General features: G+C 44.1%; 1 long non-coding RNA gene across 1 annotated transcript in view; it reads right to left on the bottom strand.

The window, feature by feature from the left end:
- Nucleotides 1-15,545, bottom strand: part of LOC147084740 (uncharacterized) — a 53,974-nt gene that overhangs the window by 33,375 nt on the left and 5,054 nt on the right. The window contains exon 2 of the long non-coding RNA XR_015075853.1: nucleotides 15,507-15,536. This is a non-coding gene — a long non-coding RNA (uncharacterized LOC147084740). The remainder of the gene's footprint in view (nucleotides 1-15,506; nucleotides 15,537-15,545) is intronic.

The raw sequence follows: 15,545 nt of genomic DNA, 5'->3' as shown, positions 1-15,545 counted from the left end.
CAATCTGTTTGTAGAATGAGATAAAGGCCATAGATATTATAATAGAAAAAGGTGACACAGATGTTGGACATATCTATGACGCCAGGATATAGGCTTTGTAGACAGACTGTGTACACATATTAAGGTTTTTTTATACACTACATCCAGATGTATATTCTACCATGGTTTCCATGTATTGCTTCTGTAAGAATCCCCTTGCCACCTAAATGTTAATAACGTAAGAAAATAGAAATTGGAGAAGGAAATTGGCAAAAGAATCGGAGAAAAATCTCTTTTACATAAGGAGTGTTTGGGATATTGAATGCACATCCTGATAGGGTAGTGGATATAGATTCAATAGTAGCTTTTAAAGGGAAATTATATCAACACTTGAAGGAGGAAAAATTGCAGAGGTATGGGGACAGAGCGGGGGAGTGGGATTTACTGCGTCGCTCTTCCAACGAGTGGGCAGTGTCTCGATGGGCCGAATGGCCCCCACCTGTGCCGTACTGTTCTATGATTCCACATTGTATTTGGTTGTGTATATTGGCACAGATATTCCGATCCTTACGGGTATATTCGAGCTGTGCACCCACCCATAGGGACATCGGAAATGCTGGTTTCAGGCATGCACAGCGCGTGCACTGAAAAGCGGCATTTCCGATCTGTCAAGAATGCTCTTGACAGATCCTGTGGCTACCATGGAGAAGGGCATCTGTGGGTGGGTAGTTCTGCTTTTTGGAGACCCTCCACCCGCAGAAAACACTTACAATTCTTGGACCTGGTAAAAGCAGGCATAAGACCTGCTTTTCCAGGAAAGGAGCTCGAAAAAGGAAAAACACATTTTTTTCACTGATTTGTCATTTATAAATATATTTAGAAAAGGTAAGTTTATTTTTTGCCCCGTAAAAATCTTGAATTATTTTTTTCCAAAAATTAATTTTTTTCTTTAAAGTACTTAATTTATTGTAATTTCAAGTCAGTTAAAAAATATGGTGTTTTTTAAATTGATTTAAAGTTTTACTATGTTTTTGGGGTGATCTCCATTCATATATTTGACAGGTTTTCCTGACAAATGTATGAAGGGAGATTCCGTTCTGTGATTGTCTGCCCGTGGCCCACTTAATTTCAGAGATGCTGTGAACTACATGCGCCTCTGGGATACCTGGGCCCTGCACACTTCAAGATTGGCGAGTCCCAGCAGTGGAAACATATGGGTCCCCGGAGCCATCAGGTAAGGGCGTAGATTTCTCCAGCTCACAAGTGTCCACCTGCGGGATGCCTGCGGTCGGTAAATACAGGCCAAGCAATTGAAAGAAAGAAATAATTGGAAGGCGACACTATACATACAAATTTTCCTTATCAGGAATGCACTGGATTGAAGTGAAAATAATTGAAATAATGACAAACCATTCATGAGATGAGGTCTACAATATCGGTTACAGTTATAGTCAATGGGCTGGATATTCCAATCACTACGGGTGTGTATGCATTGTGTACTCCCCCGTAGGGACATCAGAAATGCCGTGTTCAGGCATGCACTGTGCATGCGCTGGAAACCGGCATTTCTGATCTGTCAAGAAATCTCTGATGTGTTTCCCTCTATGGTACTGATCCAAAGCTTAGCCCCTGTAAAGTTTGTAGCAAAGCACTCTCCTGCAGGCCCCCATAAACCCGAGCTTCCTTCAAACTGTGTGAATTAACATTTAAATGACACTACTCTATGGATTGCTACCAGTACCCCGTGCTAGTCAGAGTAGAAATAGAAGGATATTGCAGATGCATACGTGGCTAGAGGAATGGTGCAAGGGGGAGTGATTCAAATTCCTGGGACATTGCAACCGTTTCTGGGGGTGGTGGGACCAGTACAAACTGGACGGTTTGCACCTGGGCAGGACCAGGACCGATGACCTAGGGGGAGTGTTTGCTAGTGCTGCTGGGGAGGGATTAAATAAAATGGCAGGAGGTGGGGAAACTGTGCAGGGAGAGAGAGGAAAGTGAAGAAAGGTTAGAAGCAAAAGACAGGAAGGAGAAAAACATAAGTGTCAGTCAGAGAAATCATGGGTTTAAATTAAACATGGCCACAGTAAATAATAATTCGAAAAGGTCTAAGAGTGCTAAACAACAAGCCTGAAGTCTTTGAGTCTTAATGTGAGGAGCATTCGTAATAAGGTGGAGGAATTAGCTCCGCAAATAGATGTAAACAGATATGATGTAATTGTGATTACGGAGCCATGGCTCCAGGGTGACGAAGGCTGGGAACTCAACATCCAGGGTTATTCAATATTCAGGAAAGAGGGGCAAAAAGGAAAAGGAGGTGGGGTAGTATTGCTGGTTAAGGAGGAGAATAACACAATATTAAGGAAGGATAGTAGCTCGGATGAGGTGGAATCTGTATGGGTAGAGCTGAGAATACCAAGGGGCAGAATATATTAGAGGGAATTGTTTACAGACCCCCAAGCATTAATGCTGAGGTTGGGGATGGCATTAAACGGGAAATTAGAGATGTGTGCAATAAGGGCACAGCAGTTATCATGGGTGACATTAATCTACATATGGATTGGGCTAACCAAATTTGTAATAATACTACGGAGGATGAATTCCTAGAGTGTATATGGGGTGCTTTCCTGGGTCAATATGTCAAGGAACCAGCTAGAGATCAGGCCATCTTAGACTGGGTATTATGTAATGCAAAAGGATTTATTAGCAATCTTGTTGTGCAAGGCCCCTTGGGGTGGAGCGATCATAATATGATAGAATTCTTTATTAAGATGGAGAGTGATGTATTTGACTCAACAACTAGGGTCCTGAAGTTTAATAAAGGAAACTACAATGGTATGAAGCGCGAGTTAGCTAGGATGGATTGGGAAACGTTGCTTTGAGGCTAGATGGTGGAAAGGCAATGGCAAACATTTAAAGGTCTCATGGATGAACTACAGAATTTGTTCATCACTGTTTGGCATAAAAATAAACAAAAAAGTTGACTCAAACGTGGCTAACAAGGGAAATTAGGGATAGCATAAGATACAAGGTGAGGACATATAAATTGAACAGAAACATCAGCAAACCTGAAGATTGGGATAAGTTTAGGATTCAGCAAACGAGGACAAAGGGGTTAATTAAGAGGTGGAAAGTAGAATATGAGAGTAAGCCAGCGAGGAACATAAAAACTGGCTGTAAAAGCTTTTATAGATCTGTTAAGAGAAAAAGATTGGTGAAGTCAAGCGCAGGTCCCTTGCAGTCAGAATCAGGGGAATTTATGTTGGCAGACAAATTAAATACATACTTTGGTTCTGTCTTCACAAAAGATGACACATCTAACCTCCCAGGGATGTCGAGTATCATGGGGTCTAATGAGTGGGAGGACATGAATGAAATCAGTATTTGTAGGGAAATCGTGTTAGAGAAATTGACAGGATTGAAGGCCGGTAAATCACTAGGATCTGATAATCTACCTCCTAGGTTACTTAACGAAGAGGCCCTAGAAATAGTAGATGCATTGCTGGTCATCTTCCAAAATTCTATAGACTCTGTAACAGTTCCCATGGATTGGAGTGTAGCTAATGTAACCCCACTTTTCAAAAAAGGTGGTGGAGAGAAAATGGGGAATTATAGTCCAGTAAGCCTGACATTGGTAGTGGGAAAATGCTAGAATCCATTATAAAAGATGTATAGAAATATAGAAGATTGGACCAGGAGTAGGCCATTCGGCCCCTCGAGTGATTTAATGAGATCATGGCTGATCATCCGTATTCAGCACCCTGTCGCTGCTTTCTCCACATATCACTTGATCACATTAGCCTCAAGAAATATATCCAACTCCTTCTTGAATATATTTAATGATTTGGCCTCAACTTCCCTGTGTGGCAGAGAATTCCACAGGTTCACCACTCTCTGGGTGTAGAAATACCTCCTCCTCTCAGTCCTAAATGGCTTTCCCCTTATCCTTAGACTGCGACCCATGGTTCTGGACTCCCCCACCATCGGAAACATCCTTCTTGCATCTAGTCCTGTTAGAATTTTTAAGTTTCATTGAGCACAATGAATGTAATAGCAGAGCACCTGGAAAACCATGACAGGATCGGACAAAGTCAACATAAATCTACGAAAGGTAAATCGTGATTGACCAATTACAGGAATTTTTTGATGACGTTACTTGTAGAATAGATAAGGAAGAACCAGTGGATGTGGTGTATTTGGACTTTCTGAAGGCTTTCAATAAGGTCCAGCATAACAGAATAGTGCGTTAAGTTAAAGCACATGGGATTTGGGGTAAGGTTCTGACTTGGATAGACAACTGGTTGGCAGACAGGAAGAAAAGAATTGGAATAAATGGCTCTTTTTCCGAGTGTCTAGTGAGGTACTGCAGGGATCGGTGCGAGGTCCCCAGCTGTTCACAATATATATTAATGATCTAGACGAGGGAACTAGATGTAATATCTCCAAGTTTGCAGACGACACAAAGCTGGGTGTGCGTGTATGTTGTGAGGAGGATGCTGAGAAATTCCAATATGATTTGGACTCTTTAGGTGATTGGGCAGATGCATGACAGATGCAGTATAATGTGGATAAAGGCGAGGTTATCCACTTTGGTGGCAAAAACGGGAAGTCAGATTATTATCTGAACGGCAATAGATTGGAACAAGGGGAGGTGAAAGGAGACCTGGGTGTCCCTGTGTACCAGTCACTGAAGGTAAGCATACAGGTGCAGCAGACGGTTAAGAAGACAAATGGTATGTTGGCCTTCATAGCCAGAGTATTCGAGTACAGGAGCAAAAATATCTTGCTGCAGTTGCACAGGGCCTTGGTGAGTCCACACCTTTAGTATTGAGTGCCGTTTTGGTCGCCTTATCTGAGGAAGGATGTTCTTGCCATGGAGGGAGTGCAGCGAAGATTCATCAGATTGATACCTGGGATCGCAGGAAGGACGTAGGGGAGACATTGGGTCGATTGGGCTTATATTCGCTGGGATTTAGAAGAATGAGAGGGGATCTCATTGAAACTTATAAAATGCTAACAGGACTAGACAGACTAGATGCAGGAAGGATGATCTCGATGGCGGGGGAGTCGAGAACGAGGGATCACTGTCTAAAGTTAAGGGGTAAACCAATTAGGACAGAGATGGGGAGGAATTTATTCACCCAGAGAGTGGTGAACCTGTGGAATTCTCTACCACACAAGGCAGTGGAGGCCAGTTCATTAAATATATTCAAGAAGGAGTTAGATATATTTCTTATGGCTAAAGGGATCAAGGGATATTTGGAGAAAGCAGGGACAGGGTACTGAATTTGGATGATCAGCCACGATCTCATTTAATAGCAGAACAGGCTCGAGGGGCCGAATGTCCTACTCCTGCTGCTATCTTCTATGTTTCTATGTTTCTATGTAATCGTGATTTTATTTTAGGTAGTGAACTATTTCCCGTTTCTGTGTTTACTTGTTCCTTTTTCTCTGGATTCATTTTGAATTTTGGACTGCGCTGCTCAAAGATTTCTGGCTGACACAATCCGTCCTGCCCAAGTCCGGATATCAGGAGGCTCGTGACTCATCTCAGAACAAAATATGTCAGCAACAGTTCAGCCTCAACTGGTTTCTGCCGTTGGGAAAATGTGCAAAACCACATGACATGGACGACCCAGGGCACTCATGCTTTGATCTAACTGAGCTTGACACCAAGCCACAGAAAGAGATATTAGGACAGGTGAGCAAAAGCTTGCTAAATGAGATAGATTATACTCTATGCATACAAAGTGGTAAGTTCAAATCGAAGGCTGCATGAGAGCAATTCCAGTGAAGAATGCACGGCAGAATTGCAGGTGGTTCAATATCTGCCGAGCACGAAGAGAGCGACCTTTTTAAGATATTAATAGCATCGATGTTTATCCATGGACAGTTGGAAAATGAATTTGCAGGTTAATGTGCTAGGGTAAAGGATATCAATGAGTAGGTACAGGACACGCTGCGAGGGGAAGGGGAGCAGCCAGAAGTCGTGGCCCGTGTTGAGCCAATGACATACGTAGGGAAAGGGTTGAGGCCCTAGTGGTACAATATCAGGAGCTAAAAAATGATTATAACACAGGACCTCAATGGTGTTAATCTGTGGGTTGATCCCAGTGCAACGTGCTAGTGAGTATAGAAAATAGTAAGATAGTGCCGGTCAATGTGTAGCACGAGAGGTGGTGCAGGAGGGAGAGGTTCAGATTCCAGGTCCAGTGGCAGGAGGGACATGGACAAGCTGGATGCGTTGCACCTGAACAGGGCTGGGACCAATGTCCTGACGGGGAGGTTAACGAATGCTGTGAGGGAGCATTTAGCCTAATTTGGCTGATGTAGGGGCACCAGGACACGACAGTAGGTAGTAGAGACAAGGCACATGGAAAAGCAAGAGAGAAAAACAACAACAGAACAAGGAAAAATGTAGAAAGTGCACGAAATAGTTGAGGTGGGGAGAGTAGAGCAGACCAGCATTCTGTTGGAACACATGTGTTTTAATGCAAGGAGCTTTACAAATATGGATGAGGAGCTACAGTCGCAAGTTGACACGTGGGGGTTATAATATTGTTGATTTAACAGAGAACTATTTTCAACATGGGCTGGAATGCGAATTAAACATTCTCGGCTACAAAATATTCAGGAGTGATAGGAAGGGAGAAAAGCAGGAGGGGAGGCAGTCTTGATCAACAAAGAAACATAGAAACATAGAAATATAGAAGATTGGAGCAGGAGTAGGCCATTCGGCCCTTCGCGCCTGCTCCGCCATTCAATGAGATCATGGCTGATCATACAAATTCAGTACCCTGTCGCTGCCTTCTCCCCATATCCCTTGATCCCTTTAGCCTTAAGAAATATATCCAACTCTTTCTTGAATATATTTAATGAACTGGCCTCCATCGCCCTCTGTGGCAGAGAATTCCACAGGTTCACCACTCTCTACATGAAGAAATTCCTCCTCATTTCAGTCCTAAATGGCTTACCCCTTATCGTTAGACTATGACGCCTGGTTCAGGACTCCACGGCCATCAGAAACATCCTTCCTGCATCTAGTCTGTCCTGGCCTGACTGAATTTTATAGGTTTCGATGAGGTCCCCTCTCAATCTTCTAAACTCCGGTGAGTATAAGCCCAATCGACACAATCTCTCCTCATACGTCTTTCCCGCCATCCCAGGTATCAGCCAGGTGAATCTTCGCTGCACTCCTTCCATGGCAAGATCGTCCTTCCTCAGGTAAGGCGATCAAAACTGCACACAATACCCAAGGTGTGGTCTCACCAAGGCCCTGTACAACTGTAACAAGACATCCTTGTTCCTGTACTCGAACCCTTTTGCTACGAAGGTCAACATACCATTTGCCTTCTTAACCGCCTGCTGCACCTGCATGCTTGCCTTCAGCGACTGGTGCACAAGAACACCCAGGTCTCTTTGCACTTCCCCTTCTCCCAATCTATTGCAATTCAAATAATAATCTGCCTTCCTGTTTTTGCCACCAAAGTGGATAACCTCACATTTATCCACATTATAATGCATTTGCCATGTTTCTGCTCAATCACCCAACCTGTCCAAATCGTACTGGAGTTTCACGACATCCTCCTCACAGCTTACCCTCCCACCCGGCTTTGTGTCATCTGCAAATTTGGACATATTACACCCAATTCCCTCGTCCAGATCATTAATATATATTTTGAACAGCTGGGGGCCTAGGACCGATCCTTGCGGTACCCCACTAGTCACTGCCTGCCACTCGGAAAACGACCCGTTTATTCCAACTCCTTGCTTTCTGTCCACCAACCAGTTCTCTATCCAAGTCAATACCTTGCCCCAATCCCATGTGCCTTAATTTTGCACGCTAATCTCTTATGTGGGACCTTATCAAAAGCCTTCTGAAAGTCCAAATACACCACATCCACTGGTTCTCCCTTATAAATAAATCATGCTTTTTATTCAATTAACAGAATTTAAATTCACAAACTGCTATGGTGGGATTTGAATTCATGTTTACAAATTATCAGTCCAGGCTTTGGATTACTTATCCAGCAACATAACCACGATGCGACCACACCCCATGCATTGCCCTCACGGATAATATTAGACAAGACAAGCCCGATTTACTTGAGGGTTCGAAAAGAGAAACTGTTTGTACAATGTGATAAATACCATGTATATTATAATAGAAAAAGCTGACATGGAAGTTTGACATACCTATGACACCAGGATATAAGATATGTAAACAGATCATGTACACAGATTAAGGTTTTTATTATACACTACAGGCATGTTTATATTCTACCATGGCTTCAATGTATTGCTTCTGTAAGAATCCCCATGTCCCCTAAATGTTAATAACATCAGAACATATGAAATATTGCAGGATTAGGCCATGCAGCCCGCGAGCCAGCTCCGCTATTCAATAAGATCATGGCAGATCTCTTACCTGAACTCCATCTCCCGCACTATTCCCATATCCCATGATTCCCTTAGTAACCAAAAATATATCGATATCAGTCATCAATATAATCAATGACTGAGCATCCACAACCACCTGGGGTAGAGATTTCCAAAGATTCACAGCCTTTCGAATAAAGATATTTCTCTTCACCTCAGTCCGAAATTACTGACCCCTTATTCTGAGACTGTGACCCCTATTTCTAGAATCCCCAGCAAGGGGAATCATCATCCCAGTATCTACCCTGTGAAGCCCCTTAAGAATTGTATATGTTCCAATGAGATCACCTATCATTTTTCCAAAGTCTAGGGAATATAGGCCTAATCCACTCAATCTGTCCTCATGGGACAATCCTCTCATCCCAGGAAACAGTCTGGTGAACCTCCGTTGAACTCTTTCCAAGGTAAGTATATCGTTCCTTTGGTAAGGAGAACAAAACTGGACACAGAACCCCAGGTGTGGTCTCGCCATGACCCTATATAATTGTAGTAAGCTGTATTTACTCCAATACCTTTGTAATAAAGGCTAACATACAATTTGCTTTCATAATTTCTTGCTGTACCTACATGTTAGCTTTCAGTTATTCGTGTGCAAGGACATCCAGGTTCCTCTGAATATCAACATTTTCCAATCTCTCACCTTTTATAAAAACATTCTGCTTTTATGTTTGTCCTACCAAAGTGGATAACTTCACATTTCTCCCCATCATGTTCCATATGCCGCGCTCTTGCCCACCCACATAACTTGTTTACATCGCTTTGCAGACTCCTTGCGTCCTCCTAAGGGACTCCAGCAAACGGTGACAAACGCCCTGAAACGATTCTGTTAGTTCACGCAGAGATTAGTGAATTTGTGGGTAAAATTCACTAGAGAATGAAGATTTCAATAATAACCATCATTTTAAGAGGCAGGCGAGCACGTATTTGGTGACAATAGAAAATAACTGAGGAAAGATAGTAAAGAACTGGGACTAGCAGGATTGACCACATTGGAGATTTCTCTGCTTATCTCTATTCCTAAGTTCTTTAGAAAACATTTCTGTGCTATATGGCTGCCGTAACTTCTGAAAGCGAGTGTCAGTATCGAAATGGAAACAATATTTTCATTGCTAGAAGCGTTTATATCCTCATCAACAGCATAAATAGCTTATTAATCAAATAATACAGAAATAAGAAACAGTCACTCCCTCCAACACAGGCGCACCATGGCTGCTGTGTGTACCATCTGCAAGATTATCTGCAAGGCTTCTTCGGCAGCTCCTCCCAAACCTAACAACATCTACAAACTAGAAGGACAAGGACAGCAGGCGAATGGGAACACCACCACCTCCAAGTTCTCCTCCAAGTCACACGCCATCCTGACTTGAAAATATATCGGCCGTTCCTTCATCATCCCTGGGTCAAAATCCTGCAACTCCCTCCCTAGCAGCACTGTGGGAGTAGCTTCACCTAATGGACTGCAGTGTTTAAAGAAAGCGGCACACCACCACCTTCTCAAGGTCAACTGTTCAGGGTATTTGTGAGCCCACACCTTGAGTACACCATGCAAACTTTGTCTCCTTATGAAAGGAAGGATATATTTGCATTGGAGGTTAAATCCAGAGATGCGGGGTTGATTATGATGAAAGGTTGAGCAGGTTGGCCATATACTCATTGGAAGTTAGAAGAATGAGAGGTGATCTTATTGAAATATATAAGATACTGAGGGGGCTCGAAAATGTCGATGCAGAGAGTATATATCCCCTCGTGCGGAAATTTGGAACTCATAATTTCAGAATAAAGGGTCGCCCTTTTAGAACTGAGATAATGAGGAAATTCTTCTCTCAGAGGGAGTTATATCTGTGGAATTCTCTGCCTCAGAGAGTCCTGGAGGCTCGGTCATTAAATACATTTAGGGTGGAGATAGATAGATTTTTGCAAGTTAAGGAAGTGAAGGGTCAAGGATATCACTGAGCGGCTGCAGGGCATTCTGGAGGGGGAGGGTGAACAGCCGGAGGTCGTGGTCCACATTGGTACCAACGACATAGGTAAAAAGAGGGATGAGGTCCTGCAGCAAGAATTTAAGGAGCTAGGTGAAGGATTAAAGAGCAGGACCTCAAAGGTTGTAATCTCTGGATTACTCCCCGTGCCACGTGCTAGTGGGTATAGGAATAGGAAGATAGAACAGATGAATGCGTGGCTAAAGGGATGGTGCAGGGGGGAGGGCTTTAGTTTCCTGGATCACTGGGTCTGCTTCTGGGAAAGGTGGGACTTGTACAAGTCGGACGGTTTACACCTGAACCAGAGGGGAACCAACATCCTTGCGGGGAGGTTTGCTAGCACTGCTGGGGGGGGTTTAAACTAACTTGGCAGGGGGATGGGGTACAGAGTGGAGCTATAGTAGGGGGTGATTTACAGCCAAATACAGAGGAAAAAACAAGTCAGCTGGGAAGGCAGAGCAAATATGTGAAGGCAAAAGGGAATATGGCAGGGCTGGAAGGCACATATTTTAATGCAAGGAGTCTTACAAATAAGGTGGATGAACTGAAGTTGTTGTTGAACACATGGGAGTACGATATTGTTGCTATCACAGAGACATGGTTGAGGGAGGGTCAGGACTGGCAGCTCAATATTCCGGGGTATAGAATCTTCAGGCGAGACAGAGGGGGGTGTAAAAGGGGAGGGGGTGTTGCAATATTAATTAAGGAGTCAATTACTGCTGTAAGGAGGGACGATATATTAGCGTGTTCCTCTAATGAGGTCATATGGGTAGAACTTAAAAACAAAAAGGGGGTAAGCACTTTGCTGGGAGTGTACTATAGGCCCCCAAACAGTCAGGGGGAGATAGAGGAACAGATATGTAGGCAAATCTCAGAGAAGTGCGAAAATAATAGGGTAATAATAGTGGGGGATTTCAACTTCCCCAATATAAATTGGGATAGTCAGAGTGTGAAAGGCTTAGAGGGTGCAGAATTCATAAAGTGCATCCAGGAGAGCTTTTTGAGCCAACATGTAGAAAGTCCTACAAGAGAGGGGGTGGTACTGGACCTAATTCTGGGGAATGTAGCCGGGCAAGTGGTGGAAGTATCAGTAGGAGAACATTTTGGCGACAGTGACCATAATTCGGTGAGATTTAAGGTGGTCATGGAAAAAGACAAAGACGGCCCGGAAATAAGGGTTCTAAATTGGGGGAAGGCCGATTTTAATATGATAAGGCAGGATCTGGCCAAAGTGGACTGGGAGCAGCTACTTATAGGAAAATCCACATCAAAACAGTGGGAAACTTTCAGAAGGGAAATAGAGAGAGTACAGCACCAACATGTTCCTGTAAAGGTCAAGGGTGGGACCAACAAGGAAAGGGAACCTTGGATGACAAGGGATATACAAAAATGCATTAGAAATAAAAGGGGGGCTTTTGGCAGTTACAAAAGACTAAAGACGGAAGAAGCCCTAGAGGAGTATAAAAAGTGCAGGGGCATATTTAAAAAAGAAATTAGGAGGGCGAGGAGGGGCCATGAAATAACACTGGCGAGCAAAATAAAGGAAAATCCTAAGATGTTTTATAAGTATATTAAGGGCAAGAGGATAACCAGGGAAATGGTAGGGCCCATTAGGGACCAAAGTGGCAATCTGTGTGTAGAGCCAGATGATGTAGGCGGGGTTTTAAATGAATTTTTTGCATCTCTGTTCACTATGGAGAAAGACGATGCAGACATAGAAATCGGGCAAGGGGACTGTGACACACTTGAACATATTAGCATCGAGAGGGAGGAGGTGCTAGCGGTTTTAGCAGGCCAAAAAGAGGATCAATCCCCAGGCCCGGACGAGATGTATTCCAGGCTGCTGTGGGAGGCAAAGGAGGAGATTGCAGGGGCTCTGACACAAATTTTCAGAACCTCTCTGGCCACAGGGGATGTACCAGAGGACTGGAGAACAGCTAATGTAGTACCATTATACAAGAAGGGTAGCAGGGATAAACCAGGGAATTACAGGCCAGTGAGCCTAACATCTGTGGTAGGGAAATTATTGGAAAAAATTCTGAGGGACAAAATTAGTCTCCACTTGGCGAGGCAAGGATTAATCAGGGATAGTCAGCATGGCTTTGTCAAGGGTAAATCATGTCTGACAAATCTGATTGAATTTTTCGAGGGGGTGACGAGGGGGGTGGATGAGGGAAATGCTGTGGATGTGGTTTACATGGACTTCAGTAAAGCCTTTGACAAAGTCCCGCATAGGAGACAGGTCAAGAAGGTAAGAGCCCATGGGATCCAGGGTGCCTTGGCGCGTTGGATCCTAAACTGGCTGAGTGGCAGGAGGCAGAGGGTGATGGTCGAAGGTTGCTTTTGTGACTGGAAGCCTGTGTCCAGTGGGATACCTCAGGGATCGGTGCTGGGTCCCTTGTTGTTTGTGATCTACATAAATGATTTGGATGAGAATGTAAAAGGTACGATCAGCAAGTTCGCAGATGACACGAAAATTGGTGGGGTGGTCAATTGCGAGGAGGAAAGCCTCAGGCTACAGGACAATATAAATGGGTTGGCCAGATGGGCGGAAAAATGGCAAATGGAATTTAACCCTGAAAAGTGCGAGGTGATGCATTTTGGATGGACAAATAAGGCAAGGGAATACACAATGAGTGGTAGGACCCTAGGAAGTACAGAGGGTCAGAGGGACCTTGGTGTACATGTACATAGATCCCTGAAGGCAGCGGAACAGGTAGATAAGGTGGTTAAAAAGGCATATGGGATACTTGCCTTCATTAGCCGAGGCATAGAATATAAGAGCAGGGAGGTTATGATGGAGCTGTACAAAACGCTGGTGAGGCCACAGCTGGAGTACTGTGTGCAGTTCTGGTCGCCTCACTATAGGAAGGATGTGATTGCTTTGGAGAGGGTGCAGAGAAGATTCACCAGGATGTTACCTGGGATGGAGCGCCTCAGCTATGAAGAAAGACTAAACAGGCTGGGGTTGTTTTCCTTGGAGCAAAGAAGGCTGAGGGGGACCTGATTGAGGTATACAAAATGATGAGGGGCATAGATAGGGTAGACAAAGAGGAACTTTTCCCCTTAGTAGGGGGGTCAATAACAAGGGGGCATAGATTCAGGGTAAGGGGCAGGAGATTTAGAGGGGATTTGAGGAGGAACTTTTTCACCCAGAGGGTGGTTGGGATGTGGAACTCAATGCCCAAAAGGGTGGTAGAGGCAGGAACCCTCACAACATTCAAGAAGCATTTGGATGAGCACTTGGAATGCCATTGCATACAAGGCTATGGACCAAATGCTGGAAAATGGGATTAGACTGGACAGGGATGGATGGGCGGCGCAGACACGATGGGCCGAAGGGCCTCTTTCTGTGCTGTAAAACTCTATGACTCTATGAAGGGTTATGTGTAGCGGGTGGGGAAGTGGCTCTGAGCCCAAGATCACCCAAGATCTTATTGAATGGGAGAGCAGGCTCGAGGGGCAAAGTGTCCTCTTCCTTCTCCTATTTCTTATGTTCTTATGTTCTTATCTAGGGATGGACAATAAATGCTGGCCTTTGCCAGCGACGCCCACGTGAACGAATCTAAAAAATGCCCCTTAATTAAGGCTATGCCTGTTCCTTATTTTAAGTTAGAGCACATTTACTGGCAGATGTCATGCCGCTATCACACGTGCTATTGGGGGCCTCCTGTAGGCCTCCAAATAGTGAGAGTGAAGTACAGGAGCAAATTTGCACGTAAACTGCAGGGATATGCAAGAGCTATTGAGTGGTGATATTGGGGTCTTTAATTACCCAAATATTGATTGGTATAATGCTCGGGTCAAGGGAAAGGAGGGAGAGGAATTGATGAATGGAATGCAGTGGATGTTGTCTACATGGAAATTCGGCAGGCGTTTGAAAAAGTACCACATAGGAGGTTGGTTAACAAAATTGAGGCTCTTGGGAATAGGTGGATCAGTGACAGCTTGGATAAGGAATTGGCTTAAGGACAGAAAACAGCGAGTTGTGTTAATTTGCTGTTTTACAGACTGGAGGATGGTAGTCAGTGGTGTTCCCCTAGGTTCAGTGCTGGGGCCACTGCTTCTTTTGATATATATAAATGGCCTGGATACTGGAATACAGAGTACAATTTCTAACTTTGCCGATGACACCAAATTTGGGGGTGTGGCAAACAGTGGTGATGATATCAATCTACTGCAAAAGGACATAGAAATGCTAGCAGAATGGGCAGACAAGTGGCAGGTATTATTTAATACAGAGAACTGTGAGGTGATGCATTTTCATAGAAGCAACCGGGCGCGGCAATATAAACGTAATGGCACAGTTTTAGATGCTGTGCAGGGACTGAGGGAGCTGGGAATTCAATTGCATGAATCCCTGAATGTGGCAGGACATATTGAGGATGTGCTTAATATAGCATATTGGATCTTGGGCTTCATAAATAGATGTATTGAGTACAAAGGTAGAGAAGTTATGCTGAATCATTATAAAGCACTGGTTAGACCACAGCATGAGTTTTGCGTCCAGTTCTGGTTCACCACACGTTAGGAAGGATGTGAATTCCCTTGAGGGGGTGCAGAGGAGATTTTCCAGAATGTTTCTGGGGATGGGGGATCTTAGCTACAGGGCCAGGTTGGGGAAGCTGTAATTTTTTTCATTAGAGCAAAGGAATTTGATGGGCGATTTGATAGAGGTGTACAAGATTATGACGGGTTTCGATAGGCTAAACAGGGAAAGGCTGTTCCCACTAGTTGATGGCTCAAGGACTAGGCGACATAGATTTAAGGTTTTGGGCAAGAGATGCGGGGGGGATGTGAGGAAAAACTTTTTTACACAGCGAGTGTTGAGGACCTGGAATTCGCTGCTGACAGACGTGGTGGAAGCGGAGACACTCAAAGTTTTCAAACGGGAGAGTGGATAGGCAATTGAGGGAAATAAACTTGCAGGGCTACGGGGATAAAGCGGGGGAATAGGACTGACTGGATTGCTCTACAGAGAGCTGGCACTGAATCGATGGGCCGAATGGCCTCCTGTGTGCCATTATGACTCTATGACTATGAGTTCAATAACAGATTGTTAAAGGACACACAACATGCTTATATCAGAAAGTTTTCAACTCAACCTACCTGGTGCTGTCTCCGAGGGCATCATTCCCACTGGAGGGA

Source organism: Somniosus microcephalus, unplaced genomic scaffold (genome assembly GCF_052327205.1).
Source record: "Somniosus microcephalus isolate GS21.2 unplaced genomic scaffold, FLI_Smic_1.0 unresolved_chr9, whole genome shotgun sequence".
Lineage (NCBI taxonomy): Eukaryota > Metazoa > Chordata > Chondrichthyes > Squaliformes > Somniosidae > Somniosus > Somniosus microcephalus.
Note: the sequence above shows the minus strand (reverse complement) of the source record. Positions and strands in the feature narration are given on the sequence as shown.